Genomic DNA, 17253 nt, shown 5'->3' with positions numbered 1-17253 from the left:
TATTTATTCATGAGAGACACAGGGAAAGAGGCAGAGACATAGGCAGAGGGAGAAGCAGGCTCCCTGTGGGGAGCCTGATGCGGGACTTAATCCCAGGATCCTGGGATCATGACCTGAGTCAAAGGTGGATGCTCAACCACTGAGCCACCCAGGTGCCCCTATATAGAAATCTTAAGCTCCGTGAGTAGTGAGTAGAGTTTTCATGGTATAGTGTTCATTGTTAAATCCTTAATTCCTAGTATGGTACCTAACACTAGAGTCACAATACATTTCTGTAAAATAAATGAAAGAAATAGTGAATTCTGACACCAATTTCTGTGAAGATACTTATGATAATCTTTTCTGAACACTAAGCATAGTTCTTTTGGATTTCCATTTCCTTTCTTTCCTTCCTTCTCAGCTCTCTTCAAGTCTTTTCTCTCTCAGAAACACCTTTCCTCCCTTCTTTTTTCCTTAACTTTCTCTTTTTGTTCATCCCAGGGATATACTCCTACATTTCTCATACCATCCATTCTTGATTGTCAATTTTTTGGTTTTGGACCCTAATCAGAATCACAGAAATCTCATAGTCTTTGCCTAGTATTTACTCAAAGAATAGTCTTTATCAATCGATTACTCCTAACATGTTCTTCAAAATGCTGGTGTGTCTCACTTGATTAGTTTACTCCTGGTGGGTCTTCATTATGCAGTTCTTTGATAGCTTCTCTGTAGCACCATCAAGAATCTTCACACTTGAGGTAGCAACTCACATGAATTAATTACACTTTAATTATGATATTTTCAAAATCATGTATGTTACACATTTATTGAGCACTTACTGTATATAGAGGACTTCAGGGGTTACAATGAAGAATGAATTATAATCCCTAGTCTCACCCATCAATTTTAGAGGCCAGAAAATATATAAATATATGATGATAAATAAAAGATTCAAATAACATGAGAAAACAATAAGCTATCAATATTTTCTGGTTCAGATACCAAGATTTTTCATATTTTAAAAGACATTTTGAATCCCCTACAATTCAGTGTACTATTGCCTTTAAGAAGGGCTAAAACAGGGATACCTGGGTGGCTCAGCAGTTGAGTATCTGCCTTTGGCTCAGGGTGTGATCCTGGAGTACCAGGATCGAGTCCCACATTGGGCTCCTTGCATGGAGCCTGCTTCTCCTCTCTCTGCCTGTGTCTCTGCTTCTTTCTCTCTTGTGTCTCTCATGAATACATAAATAAAATCTTAAAAAAAAAAAAAGAAGGGCTGAAACAAGAAAAGACATAATTTTAGTCAAGGTAATGTGGTATTAGAAGTTGGTAAATTGATTTTATTTCTCCAACTCTGTCAAAAGACTGTTTTTAGAGTAAGTTATTTTATATTTTGCTTTTTTTTCACTTTTTAAATTAGAATTTCTGAATTGTGGATTGGAAATAACTTTCTGTTGCTGCCAACCTGATGATGGACTATGTTTCTGAGTCCCATGTCTTCCTTTGTTGTTTTCTAAAAATAAATCTTCAGTAGCTGCTTAAGAAAGAATATGTGAAAAACAATTTTTATGCTTTTTTTGCATGTCTGAAAATATACTTATTTCATCCTCATATTTGATTAATAGTTTTGTTTGGTATCACATTGTGAATTAAAACTGTATCTTCCTCAGAATATTGAAAAGATTGATTGATTCCTTATATTCTCTACTCTAGCATTGCTCTAGGGACTTGCTTTTCTGTTGCTTGTATATATACATATATGCACACATACATTTTATATGTTTTTCTTTCTGGATTCTTTTGTGATCTTTCTCATTAGTGTTCTGAATTTCACAGTGATGGGTCTTGTAGTGTGTGGGTGGATAGTTGAATGTGTGTTCTACATAACGTTGGGCCCTTAGTCTGCCTTTTTAATCTGATATATATCCTTCAGTTCTGAGAATTTGTCTCGAGTTATTTATTTTATTATTTCATTTCTTCTGTATTCTCTTTTTGCTTTTTGTGGAGTTACTATTAGATAATAAACATCCTGAAAGAATCCTCTAATTCTTTTACCTTTTTCTGCTTATTTTCCAATTCTTTATGTTTTTGTTCTTTCTAGGAGAGTTCTTTAACATTATCTTTCTTTTTTTTTTAATTTATTTTTTATTGGTGTTCAATTTACTAACATACAGAATAACCCCCAGTGCCCGTCACCCATTCACTCCCACCCCCCGCCCTCCTCCCCTTCTACCACCCCTAGTTCGTTTCCCAGAGTTAGCAGTCTTTACGTTCTGTCTCCCTTTCTGATATTTCCCACACATTTCTTCTCCCTTCCCTTATATTCCCTTTCACTATTATTTATATTCCCCAAATGAATGAGAACATATAATGTTTGTCCTTCTCCGACTGACTTACTTCACTCAGCATAATACCCTCCAGTTCCATCCACGTCGAAGCAAATGGTGGGTATTTGTCATTTCTAATAGCTGAGTAATATTCCATTGTATACATAAACCACATCTTCTCTATCCATTCATCTTTCGTTGGATACCGAGGCTCCTTCCACAGTTTGGCTATCGTGGCCATTGCTGCTAGAAACATTGGGGTGCAGGTGTCCCGGCGTTTCATTGCATTTGTATCTTTGGGGTAAATCCCCAACAGTGCAATTGCTGGGTCGTAGGGCAGGTCTATTTTTAACTCTTTGAGGAACCTCCACACAGTTTTCCAGAGTGGCTGCACCAGTTCACATTCCCACCAACAATGTAAGAGGGTTCCCTTTTCTCCGCATCCTCTCCAACATTTGTGGTTTCCTGCCTTGTTAATTTGCCCCATTCTCACTGGTGTGAGGTGGTATCTCATTGTGGTTTTGATTTGTATTTCCCTGATGGCAAGTGATGCAGAGCATTTTCTCATGTGCATGTTGGCCATGTCTATGTCTTCCTCTGTGAGATTTCTGTTCATGTCTTTTGCCCATTTTATGATTGGATTGTTTGTTTCTTTGGTGTTGAGTTTAATAAGTTCTTTATAGATCTTGGAAACTAGCCCTTTATCTGATATGTCATTTGCAAATATCTTCTCCCATTCTGTAGGTTGTCTTTTAGTTTTGTTGGCTGTATCCTTTGCTGTGCAAAAGCTTCTTATCTTGATGAAGTCCCAATAGTTCATTTTTGCTTTTGTTTCTTTTGCCTTCGTGGATGTATCTTACAAGAAGTTACTGTGGCCAAGTTCAAAAAGGGTGTTGCCTGTGTTCTTCTCTAGGATTTTGATGGAATCTTGTCTCACATTTAGATCTTTCATCCATTTTGAGTTTATCTTTGTGTATGGTGAAAGAGAGTGGTCTAGTTTCATTCTTCTGCATGTGGATGTCCAATTTTCCCAGCAGCATTTATTGAAGAGACTGTCTTTCTTCCAATGGATAGTCTTTCCTCCTTTATCGAATATTAGTTGACCTAACATTATCTTTCAAACTATTTAAAACATTCAAATTTATACCATCATATTTTAATTTCTATGGGCCCTTACTTTTCTCTAATTTTATCTTTTGTAAAAAAGAATGCCATTTTAAAAATGCTATCTTGGGGTACTTGGGTGGTTCAGTCCATTAAGCAACTGACTCTTGATTTCAGCTCAGGCTGTGATCTCAGGGTCCTGGGATTGAGCCTGCTTCAGGCTCTGTGCTCAGCAGGGAGTCCACTTGAGGATTCTTTCTTTCTTCTTCCTCTACCTCTCATTCTGGCCCTTCTCCCCCACTTGTGCTCTCTCCCTCTCTCCTTCTCTCTCTAAAATGAATAAATAAATCTTTAAAAAAAGTGCTGTTGGGGCACCTGGGTGGCTCAGTGGTTGAGCATATATGCCTTTGGCTCAGATTGTGATCCCAAGATTCTGGGATGGAGTACCACACTGAGTTCCCCTCAGGGAACTGTCTGTCTCTCCCTCTGCCTATGTCTGCCTCTCTCTGTTCTCTCATGAATAAATAAATAAAATATATTTTTAAAAAGAAGTGCTGTGTTTTCTTACCTCATTCAAGATATTATTTATAGAGTATTATCTGTTTTGTATCCTTTATTTCTGTATTTCTTCCAGGCTACTGTTTTCTGTCTGTTGGTTTTCTTCTTTCATGTTGGAAACTTTTCTTAACCTTTGGATGATTCTTACATGTCCATCGATATATATGAGCAGGGCACTTGAAAGGCTGATTGGAAGCTTTCTGTATGTGAAGCCAGGGTTTTAGCCACCTGTGGGAAGTGAGCTGGATTTTTAGCTTGGGTTGGAGAGGGGATATAGCTCTCAAATGTCAGCATGTATAGGTCCTTTCTCTGGATCTGTTCAATTTTTGTTAGAGAAAAGTTCAATTTCTATCAGGGGCCATATGCCTCTCCGTGAGCATTCTGGGAACAGCTTGAAATAAAAGGTTAGGTGATCCCTGCATTTAGGATGTGGACTTTTTGTTTCTAGCACTTTGCCTCACTTACCTTCACTCCCAGAGTCTGACTTCTCTCAGGTTTTTTTCTGTGAAGAATTAACCTCTGGTCTCCGCTAGTGAGCAGGATGTGGGTTAGTGGTGGGTGGGTAGGATTAGAAATATGTCTGCTTGCAGTGAGGGAATATGCCTGAGGAGGGTAAAACTCCTTTGTATACAGACTTTCAGTAATGTTCCTGTTTTCGATATGTGCCTCACCCCTAACTCTCCTTGTCCTTGTTTGTTATACCTTAAAAAAATCCCTCTCATTTTGTTGAGATCATGATTTAGGTGGAATACAAATGCATGTGATTCAATTTCTAAGTTCAATAGTAAGTGGAATGGTAGGTTTTGAAGAGTTGTGTTGATAAATAGAAATCTTCTAATGGGCTTGGAAGAAATGGGTCTGAGTGGATCTTGTAAGCTCTGCCTAAGTTGGGCCAGTAATGTGAGATGGATGGATAAGGAGGTTTGGGCACACTTGTCTAAAGTGGAAGGGGTAGTTAGAATGACAAAGTGGGCATGTGGTGGTTTGGGTTTTACATGTGCAAAAGCAAAATGGGAAGATTTTATTTTGAGTTCTTTGATCATGTGTCTTATATGATACTGTGTCAGAATAAAACTGAATGAGTATAAAGAGCTATACTCAGCTATACTCAGCTATGCTGTTTTTAGCTTAACTCAACAGATTTAGTTGATCATAGAAAGACTGTGTCAAAGTCAAAGTCATTGTTTGATCAAGTCAGCTTTGTGCCGAGGAACTTTCTCATCATAGTTACAGACTCCTCTCTCAATGTGTCTTTGGATCCTATTGACATACTAATATTTACAAGAGGGTGTAATAGGTGCTACTGTTGCTAGGAGTATGACTGAATCCAGTGTCCCATTGACAATGAGCTAAGACACCACACTTGTAGAGAAAGAAAAGAACCATTATTTTTATTAGATTATTTTCCAGATGAAATTTAAAGCATATTGGTTGACATCCTCTTTACACTGGTAGCTGTTGATATTATATAAGTATTAAACTTCATTTTAAAAAAGATTTTATTTATTTATTTGATGGAGAAAGAGAGTAAGCAGGGAAAGCGGTAGGCAGCAGAAGAAGGAGAATCAGGTTTCCTGCTGAGCAGAGAGCCTGATGCAGGGCTGGATCCCAGGACTCTGGGATCATGACCTGAGTCAAAGGCAGATGCTTAACTGACTGAGCCACCCAGGTACCCCTTAAATTTCATTTTCAACTGAACTTATTTTTAAAAGGCATATAACTTGATGAAGAATAGGCACGTTTTTCTTATGGATGAATATTGAGCAAAACAAAGCAAAGCTCGTCTATTTTACTGTTATTTTTCTTTTGACTCTTTGGGTATTGAGGCCTCTCCTTGGTTGTAATCTCCAAAATTCTACATGAAAAATTTCTATGTAACAAAGGATATCTGCATTATTATTTTGGTTCCTTTTATGTATTTGAACATTAAAATGCAAGCTTATAGTTTTAATTCCCGGTTTTGTTTTACAAGCAGTTATTATACAAGTGTCATTTTCAGATGTGTACTAGGCTTAGTCTGTCAGAAGTGGCTTATGGATTAGCAAAATGTAATTATCCCTAACTTTTAAATTTAAGGCAACAACTAATAAAACTAAATGAACTTAGATTGCTAACAGGTTGTTGCCTCTGTACAAATTGTGCATTCAAATGCTACAGACTGGCAATCCTGTGATATTTTGTGGCTAATTCCCTCTTCTCATAGATGTATATTGCGATGTATTTCCCCCTTAGGACTGCTTTTGCTGCATCCCAAAGATTTTGAAGAGTTGAATCTTCATTCTCATTAGTTTCCATGAATCTTTTTAATTCTTCCTTAATTTCCTGGTTGACCCTTTTATCTTTTAGCAGTATGGTCCTTAACCTCCACGTGTTTGAGGTCCTTCCAAACTTCTTGTTGTGATTTAGTTCTAATTTCAAGGCATTATGGTCTGAGAATATGCAGGGGACGATCCCAATCTTTTGGTATCGGTTCAGACCCGATTTGTGACCCAATATGTGGTCTATTCTGGAGAAAGTTCCATGTGCGCTTGAGAAGAATGTGTATTCAGTTGAGTTTGGATGTAAAGTTCTGTAGATATCTGTGAAATCCATCTGGTCCAGTGTATCATTTAAAGCTCCCGTTTCTTTGGAGATGTTGTGTTTAGAAGACCTATCGAGTATAGAAAGAGCTAGATTGAAGTCACCAAGTATAAGTGTATTATTACCTAAGTATTTCTTCACTTTGGTTAATAATTGATTTATATATTTGGCAGCTCCCACATTCGGGGCATATATATTGAGGATTGTTAAGTCCTCTTGTTGAATAGATCCTTTAAGTATGATATAGTGTCCCTCTTCATCTCTCACTACAGTCTTCGGGGTAAATTTTAGTTTATCTGATATAAGGATGGCTACCCCTGCTTTCTTTTGAGGACCATTCGAATGGTAAATGGTTCTCCAACCTTTTATTTTCAGGCTGTAGGTATCCTTCTGTCTAAAATGAGTCTCTTGTAGACAGCAAATAGATGGGTCCTGCTTTTTTATCCAGTCTGAAACCCTGCGCCTTTTGATGGGGTCATTAAGCCCGTTCACATTCAGAGTTACTATTGAGAGATATGAGTTTAGTGTCATCATGATATCTATTCAGTCCTTGTTGTTGTGGACTGTTCCACTGAACTTCTTCTTAAAGGGGAATTTTAAGAGTCCCCCTTAAAATTTCTTGCAGAGCTGGTTTGGAGGTCACATATTCTTTTAGTTGCTGCCTGTCTTGGAAGCTCTTTATCTCTCCTTCCATTTTGAATGAGAGCCTTGCTGGATAAAGTACTCTTGGTTGCATGTTCTTCTCATTTAGGACCCTGAATATATCCTGCCAGCCCTTTCTGGCCTGCCAGGTCTCTGTGGAGAGGTCTGCTGTTACCCTAATACTCCTCCCCATAAAAGTCAGGGATTTCTTGTCTCTTGCTGCTTTAAGGATCTTCTCTTTATCTTTGGAATTTGCAAGCTTCACTATTAAATGTCGAGGTGTTGAACGGTTTTTATTGATTTTAGGGGGGGATCTCTCTATTTCCTGGATCTGAATGCCTGTTTCCCTTCCCAGATTAGGAAAGTTTTCAGCTAGAATTTGTTCAAATACATATTCTGGCCCTCTGTCCCTTTCGGCGCCCTCGGGAACCCCAATTAAACGTAGGTTTTTCTTTCTCAGGCTGTCGTTTATTTCCCTTAATCTATCTTCATGGTCTTTTAATTGTTTGTCTCTTTTTTCCTCAGTTTCCCTCTTTGCTATCAACTTGTCTTCTATGTCACTCACTCGTTCTTCCACCTCGTTAACCCTCGTCGTTAGGACTTCTAGTTTGGATTGCATCTCATTCAATTGATTTTTAATTTCTGCCTGATTGGATCTAAATTCTGCAGTCATGAAGTCTCTTGAGTCCTTTATACTTTTTTCTAGAGCCACCAGTAGCTGTATAATAGTGCTTCTGAATTGGCTTTCTGACATTGAATTGTAATCCAGATTTTGTAACTCTGTGGGAGAGAGGACTGTTTCTGATTCTTTCTTTTGAGGTGAGGTTTTCCTTCTAGTCATTTTGCTCAGTGCAGAGTGGCCAAAAGCAAGTTGTATTGGGAAAAAGAGAAAAAGAGAGGAGAGAAAGAAGGAAAGAAAAGAGAAAGAGAAAAAAAGGGAAGAAAAAAAAACACGAAAAAAAAAGAAGAAAAAGAAAGGAGAAAAAAAGGGGGTGGGGAAGGAAACAAATCAAAAAGCAGACAAAACAAAACAAAACAAAACAAAACAAAACAAACAAACAAACAAACAAACAAAAAGAACCACCGGGGAGTATCTTCTGATTCTGTGTACTTTAAGTCCCTTGGCTTCTCCTGGAAGTTGTCCTTCTAGCTGGTCTTCTGGGGGAGGGGCCTGTTGTGCTGATTTTCAGGTGTGAGCAGTTGGGGGAGCTGCTGTGCCCCTGCCTGGTGCAGGGCTCAGTGGGGGTTGTTTGCCCCGTGAGGCCGCAGGAGGAACAGCCCCAGTGGCGGGGCAGCTCTGGAAACCTGGATTCAGCTCCGGCAGGAACTCCGTCTGCAGGGCCTGGAGGCTCCGGGGCGGGGCCGCTGATCTGCTCGGCTCGGGGCAGGAGCGTCCTCGCTGTCCTGGGCCCTCCCGGCCTCTGCCTGTCCCGGGGGAGGCGGGATCCTGGGCTGTGTCCCGGCGCCCTGTGCTCCGGGGCCTGGGCTGTTGGATTCGCGCTCCCGGGCCGCGCAGCCCCCTCCGCGGAGCCGCCCCCGAGCCCCTCCGAGCTGCTCCTGGAACCACGCAGCCCCCTCCGCACGGAGCCTCTTCCTCTGCCCGAGCCCCTCCGAGCTGCTCCCGCCCCGCAGCCCCCTCCGCGGAGCCGCCGCCCGAGCCCCCGAGCTGCTCCGGGTCCCGCCGTGCACGCTGCAGCCCTTAGGGAGCTCGGCGCACTCTCCCGGGGCGCAGGTGTCTGTTAGTGTCCCCGGGAGCCCGAGGGCATCCCCGCCCTCCTGGGTCCTGCTCCACCTCCCTGGAGCCCCTTTCCGCCCGGGAAGGTCGGTGCAGCTCCTGCTCCTCCGGGACGGGGCTCTCCTGTCCTGGGGACACTCGCCCCGGCCTCAGCCCGGCTCCTCGCGGGCCCCTCCCCCTTGGAGGCCTTTGCTTCTTTATTTCTTTTTCCCCGTCTTCCTACCTGGATAGAAGCGCGAACTCTTCTCACTGTTGCATTCCAGCTGGTCTCTCTTTAAATCTCAGGCCGAATTGATAGATTTTCAGGATAATTTGAAGGTTTTCTAGGTAATTTGGTGGGGACAGGTGATTTGGGGACCCTGCTCTTCCGCCATCTTGCCCCTCCCCATAGATGTATCGATATAACTCCTGAGCAGGAAATAGGAGTCATTGTGAGAATGGATATAAGTTTTAGTTATGCTAATATCCATGCTGAGTGAGAATACTCTCCGGTAGATGGGCGTGTGCCTGGGACCCTGATATGTGAGCTAAATAGTTAATGGGCTGTACAGGGAAGAGGAAGCTTTGAGAAAAGCTGGGATTTGAGAAAAATAGGAATGTTAAGGTCTACAGAACTTCTTTTGTAGAAAATGTAAAAGTAGAGAAAATGCTTTGGAGGCCCAGGTTCCTTCAGCATGTGTCAATTTTGCCGTGTCCACCTAGGCTCTTTAGTTAGGGACAGGCAGAAGTAGTTTACTAAACTGTACTACACACAGGACTAGGAAGCCAGATAGTCCTGGCTATGCTACTTCTTAGCTGTGGGATCTGACAGGTTATTTAACAACCATACTTCTCAATTTCCTAATATGTAAAGTTGGCATGATAATACTCTCATCCTAAAGTTGTTGTAAGAGTTAAATGCAATGACGTATACAAAAAATTTAGAGAAATGCTAACCTAGGATATGATCCATAAATGCTAGCTAGCCATTTGAAAAAATGTGGCTATTGTTATTAAAGTGGATGAAGAACCACAAGCAAAATTTCAGTTGTCCTCAAAGAAGTAGGCTAGGTAACAGAATGACTTAAATAAGGACACATTATAGCTTGGCAGATAGAGGGTTGATCACATTGCAGGCTGATCTGAATATGATAGTAATTGCTATCAAATCTGGGTAGGTAGGATTTGTTAGCCTAGGGATGAGGTGAACCAAAAAAGAATTGGAACTTGCATGGATGGGAAAGAAACAAGGCTAGATTGGGGCACAAAATAGAGAATGAGCATGAAGGAGAAGGACTTGACCAGGAATCAAGAAATTAACAGGAAAGGAAAGTTGAATATACTTGGTTACTGAGTTTAATTGGTTCTGTCTTTTGCTTAATCAACAACATAGATATAATAAATGGTTCTCAGAAATCTTTTAACTTTATTTTTAATTTTTAAAAAAAGATTTTATTTATTTATTCATGAGAGACACACACACACAGAGAAGCAGAGACACAGGCAGAGGGAGAAGCAGGCTCCCTGCAAGGAGCCTGATGTGGGACTTGGTATCGGAACTGCAGGATCACGACCTGAGCCAAAGACAGATGCTCAACACCTGAGCTACCCAGGCATCCCAGAAATCTTTTTACTTTAGCATTAAGTAAAATAATTTTTAAAAATATTTTATTTATTTGTTTATTTATTTATTTTAGAGAGAGAGGGAGAAAGAGAGAGAGAATGTGCATGTGAGATGGGGGAAGGGAAGAAGGAGAGGGAGACAGAGAGAGAATCTCTAGCAGACTGCTCCCAAAGCACAGCCAGACAATGGGCTTGATCTCAGGACCTAAGTAAAATAATATATTTTTATTAAATATATCGTCAGCTTTCTAGAAAGAAAGTAGCATAGGAAAACATATATTAAGGATATAATCTGCAATGCATTTTATTTTTTCTATTCTCTAAAGTCAAGGCCCAGGGAGTTAGGAAGTCAGTGGTCAGCTCTAGCTAAGGTGGAATCGGCAGGATACTTCTAAGTGAACTCACCCTTAGAGCAGGGATACCTTCTCTAGTGCTGGGTTCAAATATACTCACCATCAATGGAAGGACAATGCAAATCTCTGCTCCAGCAAGCTAAAAGTTAAGATCAAACAAAGAGACAGAATTAGTCTCCTATCTTTAGGTTGTTTTGGGATATATAATTTCACATTACTAGTTTTTTCTCATTTCTAAATCAAGAAGGGTGTACTGGATATCCTAAGAAACTCCTTAAATATGTGTATATGTATGAGTAAATGAGATGGGTGAGTGGGAGAAACATGTTCACTGAGAGCCTATCATGGCCAAGCTCTAATACCAATACTCAGTGAATGATGAGCATTATCTCATTTTAATTCTCCCAGCATACCAAATGAGAGAAGTAGTATTTTTTCATACTACAAAGAAGGAAACTGAGGTTTAAAGAGTTTATATAACTCTAAAGAAAGTGCTAGGCCTGAATTAGATCAAAGTTTTGACTCCAATTCTGATTCTGTAACTGAATGATCTAGAAACCAAGGGTTCCAGTTTTCAAGTAAACCAGCATTTTCTCTAATTTTTTAAAAAAAGATTTTATTGATTTATTTGGAAGTAAGTGAGAGAGAGAGAGAGAGAACGAGAGAGCACAAGCACAGGGGAGGGACACACGGAGAGGAGAAGCAGGCTCTCCACTGAGCAGGGAGCCTGGCACAGGCTCAATCCCAGGACCCTGGGATCATGATCTGAGCTGAAGACAGACACTTAACTGACTGAGCCACCCAGTTGCCCCAATTTCTCTGACTTTTGAGTATTAGGATTGCGTGAAAGAAAAATCCATAAGCAAAAGTAATAGGCTTAATTTAAATACTTGTTTTTCCCCAAGATATTCAAGGAACATTACATACATCAATGAACACATCCTTAGAGCATCAGTGGGTGCTGATGAATCCACTTCTCTAGCAGTTGGTATATTTGCTGTTCCATTAATAGTCCTCTGCTTTGCTCCTTCATGCTCTTTGCTCAAGTTGCCCCTCACTTATAAGCCTCTTTCTGAAAATCCAATTCCTCTCTTTTCAGTAATATCTCAAATCCCATTCTCATTTGAACTATTTACAAATAACCTTGGTTTAGGAGTTTTTCTTCCAAACTCATACAGAATTTCTTACTATACACTTGGCTTGTTTTACTGCAGTTTACAAGTTGGTAAAACTTACCAGTGTTAAAACTTACAAGTGTTAGATATGTTTCCATGGATATGTGCTTACATTTCTTATCATCAGGTAACTACCATGGCTACTTCTCACTAGCAATGCCTTACTTTATGAATAATTACATATCCATAGAATTACAGATTGTTTTAGTAGCCATAATTCACTTGAAGAAAACAGCACTGAGAACTCAGGTTAAGCAGCGTGACATCAGGGCCAAAGCTCAAATATCTGGAGCCCACACTACCAGGTCCATATCCTGGCACTAATACTTAACCAGTTATGTGATGCTGGGCAGGTGACTTAGTTCCATGTTGCTTAGATTCCTTGCCTATAAGATGATGATGGCACTTCCTATATTTGGCTGGAGAATCAAATGAATAAATAGTTTAGAGTACTCAGAATATAGCCTGCCTTTACAAATACTATACAGGAGTAGGCTATGATTATTTTTTAAGACAAAGATCTAGGGATGCCTGGGTGGCTCAATGGTTGAGCCTCTGCCTTCAGCTCAGGGAGTGATCCTGGAGTCCCAGGATTGAGTCCCGCATCAGGCTCTTTGCAGGGAGCCTGCATCTCCCTCTGCCTGTGTCTCTGCCTCTCTCTCTGTGTCTCTCATGAATAAATAAAGTTTTTTTTTTAAAAGACAAAGATCTATAAAACAGATAGTTATCATTACTTATTTATTTAGAATCCTATAACTTGAGGAGATTAAATTAAATGGTTTTAATAATAATTAAAGGTCTAAAAATATAATTGGATATGTGTTCATTGATATGAGTATTGAGGGAGAGAGATGAATCAAAGTAACACAAAAGTTTTTGAAAATAAGCATGAACATGCTAAAATTGATTCTCTCATCTTCTAGAGTGGTAAATTCACAAATGCTAGAAATACCTGAGGAAGATGGCAGGATGTCTCTTCTGGCTTCCTTAGCTGTGAAGAGGTGATGATGGCCACCTTAGGCTACATTAAAGCTTCTGCACATGGTAAGAGACCTCTTCGCAGATACATTGATATCAAGTTTTCCAAAGGTAGCTGAATTCTCCAGCTGGTAGTTTGAATGCAATCAGATTCTCTGTGGGAGAATAAGAGGATAAATGACTCACCCCAAGCACACAGGCAGTCCAGATACATTCTTTAGAGCAATGAGTTTAAAATTTTAATGCAACAGATTTTAGTATTCTTATATCTACATTTCAGTGGGGCAATTGGAATGATATAAAGTCTATCAAAATAAAATTTCCATTTTGATACACATTACAAACCTCAATCTACTATTTCTGACCCTAAGAATGTAACCCTTTTAAGGGATACTCTTTTAGACATACTCCTAAATTGAGACAGGCGCTTAATTTTCTCCACACAGAGAAAATACTCTTTCAGAAAATTACTTGTATTACAGGATAAAAATCTTCTAAAGGCCGAATCTAGTACTTAATGTGTGCAGCACATTTTTGAAAACCTGAGATTAAAAAGTATAAGAAATATTTGAATGTCATCACTTTTTAAACATTGGTAATGATATGAAAATATATAGTTCTTTATGACCAGGTATTTAAACATAAATTTTCTCATGGTATATCAAGAATTCTACTGTTGTTTTCATTTTATAAAATGTTCCCTATGAAAAACCTTCCAAATATCACTGGAAACTAGAAGGGTTAAAGGTAAGTTTTTTTATGTTATAGATGAATGTTAAATAGATGTGGGGCCTGAGATGTGACACAATCATATTACTCTAAAATTTATGCTCACGCACCTCTAAGCCCCACAGGCCTCTAACGGTACTCTGTAGTAAGCACTCCAGCCTCCCAACTTCTGCTGTTGCTCATTCTTCCCTCCTCCACTGGCCCGGAATGTTATTTCCTTAGATATCTCTGTAAGTTGTTTCTCCATGCCCTTTATATCTTTACTAAATGTCGTCTTCTCATGGAGTCTTCTGGGGTGCCTTGGGTGGCTCAGTTGGTTGAGCCTCAGATTCTTGATTTTGGCACAGATCACAATCTCAGGGCCATAAGATTGAGCCCTGCATGGAACTCCTCACAGGGCTCCACACTCAGCAGGGAGTATGCTTGGGATTCTGTCTCCCTCTCCCTTTGCCCATTCATGGTCTCTCTCTAAATAAATAGATACATGAAATCTTAAAAAAAAAAAATCAGATGTACTCCTGACATCTCATACCCCTTCTGTCTTTTTTTCCCCCTTCGGCACTTAACATTGTCTAACTTATTTATATCTGTATCTCTCCCCTTCAGACTATAAGCTCCTTATCAACCGAAGCTTTAGCTCTATTCTTTACAGTCGTATTACCAGAGCCTAGAATAGTGTCTGGCATAAAGTAGACATTTAAAACATTTTTTCAGTGAATGAGAAAATGAATCCAAAATCTTTGATATATGATGGGGTATTTATGAATATGTCTGATGTACCAGGAATTTCAAACAAAATAATGAGGCCACAATGTAAAGAACAGATACATAGAACAAATCATTATTTTTGTAACATTCTATACATTTCAAAGGCTCTGCTGTTCATAGTCTTTTCCTTCCTTAGTTTTTTTTTTTTTTAAACATAACCATTATTTTCAGAAACAGCTCTGTTGGACTCTGCCTAATTCTTTGTCAGTACTCTACTGTGGAGGACTATGTCTTTGAGGATAAAGACCTCAAAGATAAAGACCTTCCTTTCATTGTCTTGTCTCCTTATTACATGTTGTGCTCTTTTTGGGACCTACTCTCTCAAGAGGCTTTTATATATAAACAAAGTTAGATTTGTCTAATGACTTTTATTAAGGTGCTAAAATTTTAAATTTAACAAAACCACATGTGAAAAGTAATGTTCTTTTGTGTAGATCCGTTTGCAGGGTGATTTTAGTAACTGACACTGCTGTGTACAGTTAGTACAGATTTCTCAGGAGTTTAGTTTGCTGCATGAAACAGAAAACTCATATAACAGTGACTTAAATTAGATAAAGCCTTGTTTTTTCTTATGTAAGGAGAAGTCTGGTTGCTTGAATTGGCTTGGTGACTCTGAATACCAAGGCTGAGATGTCTGTAATTCTTTTGGCTCTTTTCTAAAGGTCTAAGGGGGAGGAGGAAAAATAAAGGACAAAAATAACTATGTCAGCAGAGTAAGATTTCCTTTTTCTGGAGCTTCTCCAGAAGCCCCAACAACAGCTTCTACTTCCATGGCCGTGGCCTCTTCTATGTCCCATGGCCACCCACTTTGCAAGGGAGGTTGGGAAATATAGATGCTTTTTCCCTTGAGCAGCACATGGATGCCGCCAACAAAATTGTAATTCCACTTAATGGGGAAGAAGAGGAGAATGGATATTGAGTAGGCAATCAGCAATCTTTGACAATGTAAAATATACTTGAAAGATAAAATTTCTGTTATCTTTTTCACAGAAAGGAAATTGACCAATTGACCCGTCACATTATTTAAGGAACAGTGTCAGGAAAATTACCTATAGAAAATTGCATTTCAATTTTTCAGAAAGCATGTAAATAAAATATTCTTTATAATATACTGTAGTTGATAAATATAAAGTTAGGGATACATGGTAAGTTCTATAGCAAAGAACAAGTAGAGCATCCACATGATTATGTCTGTTGAAAGACATAATGCTGAGTAATGTATAGAATTGTCAAATTGCTATATTTTATACCTGAAACTAACACAACATTGTATGTTAACTATTCTGGGTTAAAAAAAGAAAACTATACTGGGTTTAAAAGAAAAGGCAAGAAAAAAAAAAAAAGAAGACCCTGCTTAGAAAAAGTTTTAAATAGCAATACAAATTTAAATTGTAGTTCACAGTAATTCAGAATGGTTTGTTGTAGTATATAAAGATTCTAGTGATTATATACTAATTATTTAGATAATACAAGAATTTGATGTACCTTATTTAATAATTACAATTTAATATTTTAAGATTACATGATAATTTAACACATAACGTAAACCATAAATATAACATAATTAACACATAAGCAACAATTAATTAATAAGATTACATAATAAAACATTTATATTTTGCAAACATAAGCAGTTTAAAATATTTCTAGCTTATCTGTTTGATAACTAAGATGGAGGAATATTGCAAATAATGAACTTACTTATCGATGTTTGTTATTAATTCATTTAGAATTGCTTTACTGTAATTTAAAATTTATTTTAGAATTTAGTTTTTAACTAAAAATCATAGTAACCCAGAAAATACATTGGGAAGTTATTGGCAGTGATGATTCAATATTTCTAAGGAAAACCTATAAGATATTTAATTTAAATTTTTTTTCACTGAATCTAGTATCCTTTTTTAAAAATCTTTTTTTTTTTTTTGTATATTTTTTTACTGGAGTTCGATTTGCCAAATATAGTACAACACCCAGTGGCTCATCCCATCAAGTTCCCCTCTCAGTGCCCATCACCCAGTCACCCCATCCCCTGACCCACCTCCCATTCCACTACCCCTTGTTCGTTTCCCAGAGTTGGGGGACACAAGGTTGTCTCTCATGTTTTGTCACCCTTTATGATTTTTCCCACTCATTTTCTCTCTTTCTCTATGATCCCTTACACTATTTTTTATATTCCCCGTATGAGTGAAACCATATGATGATTGTCCTTTTCCAATTGACTTACTTCACTCAGCATAATACCTCCAGTTCCATCCACATCGAAGCAAATGGTGGATATTCGTCATTTTTTTCTTCTTTTTTTGGTATTTTTTTTATTGGAGTTCGATTTGCCAACATATAGTATAACATCCAGTGCTCATCCTGTCATGTGCCCCCCTCAATGCCCATCACCCAGTCACCCCATCCCCCGCCCCTCCGCTTCCTCTGCTTCCACTACCCTTGTTCGTTTCCCAGAGTTAGGAGTCTCTCATGTTATGTCTCCCTCTCTAATATTTCCCACTCATTTTCTCTCCTTTCCCCTTTATTCCCTTTCAATATTTTTTATATTCCCCAAATGAAAGAAACCATGTAATGTTTGTCATTTTCCGATTGACTTACTTCACTCAGCATAATACCCTCCAGTTCCATCCACGTCGAAGCAAACGGTGGGTATTCCTCGTTTTGATGGCTGAGTAATATTCCATTGTATACATAGACCACATCTTCTTTATCCATTCATCTTT

At 38.8% G+C, this 17253-nt stretch overlaps 1 long non-coding RNA gene across 1 annotated transcript in view; it reads left to right on the top strand.

Moving 5' to 3' along the window:
* Positions 1-17253, top strand: part of LOC118355544 (uncharacterized) — a 125114-nt gene that overhangs the window by 75492 nt on the left and 32369 nt on the right. The window contains exon 3 of the long non-coding RNA XR_007412288.1: positions 12979-13099. This is a non-coding gene — a long non-coding RNA (uncharacterized LOC118355544). The remainder of the gene's footprint in view (positions 1-12978; positions 13100-17253) is intronic.

Source organism: Canis lupus, chromosome 8, assembly GCF_003254725.2.
Source record: "Canis lupus dingo isolate Sandy chromosome 8, ASM325472v2, whole genome shotgun sequence".
NCBI classification, from domain to species: Eukaryota; Metazoa; Chordata; class Mammalia; order Carnivora; family Canidae; genus Canis; species Canis lupus.
The sequence above is the reverse complement of the archived record's forward strand: the minus strand, read 5'-3'. Positions and strand labels throughout refer to the sequence as shown.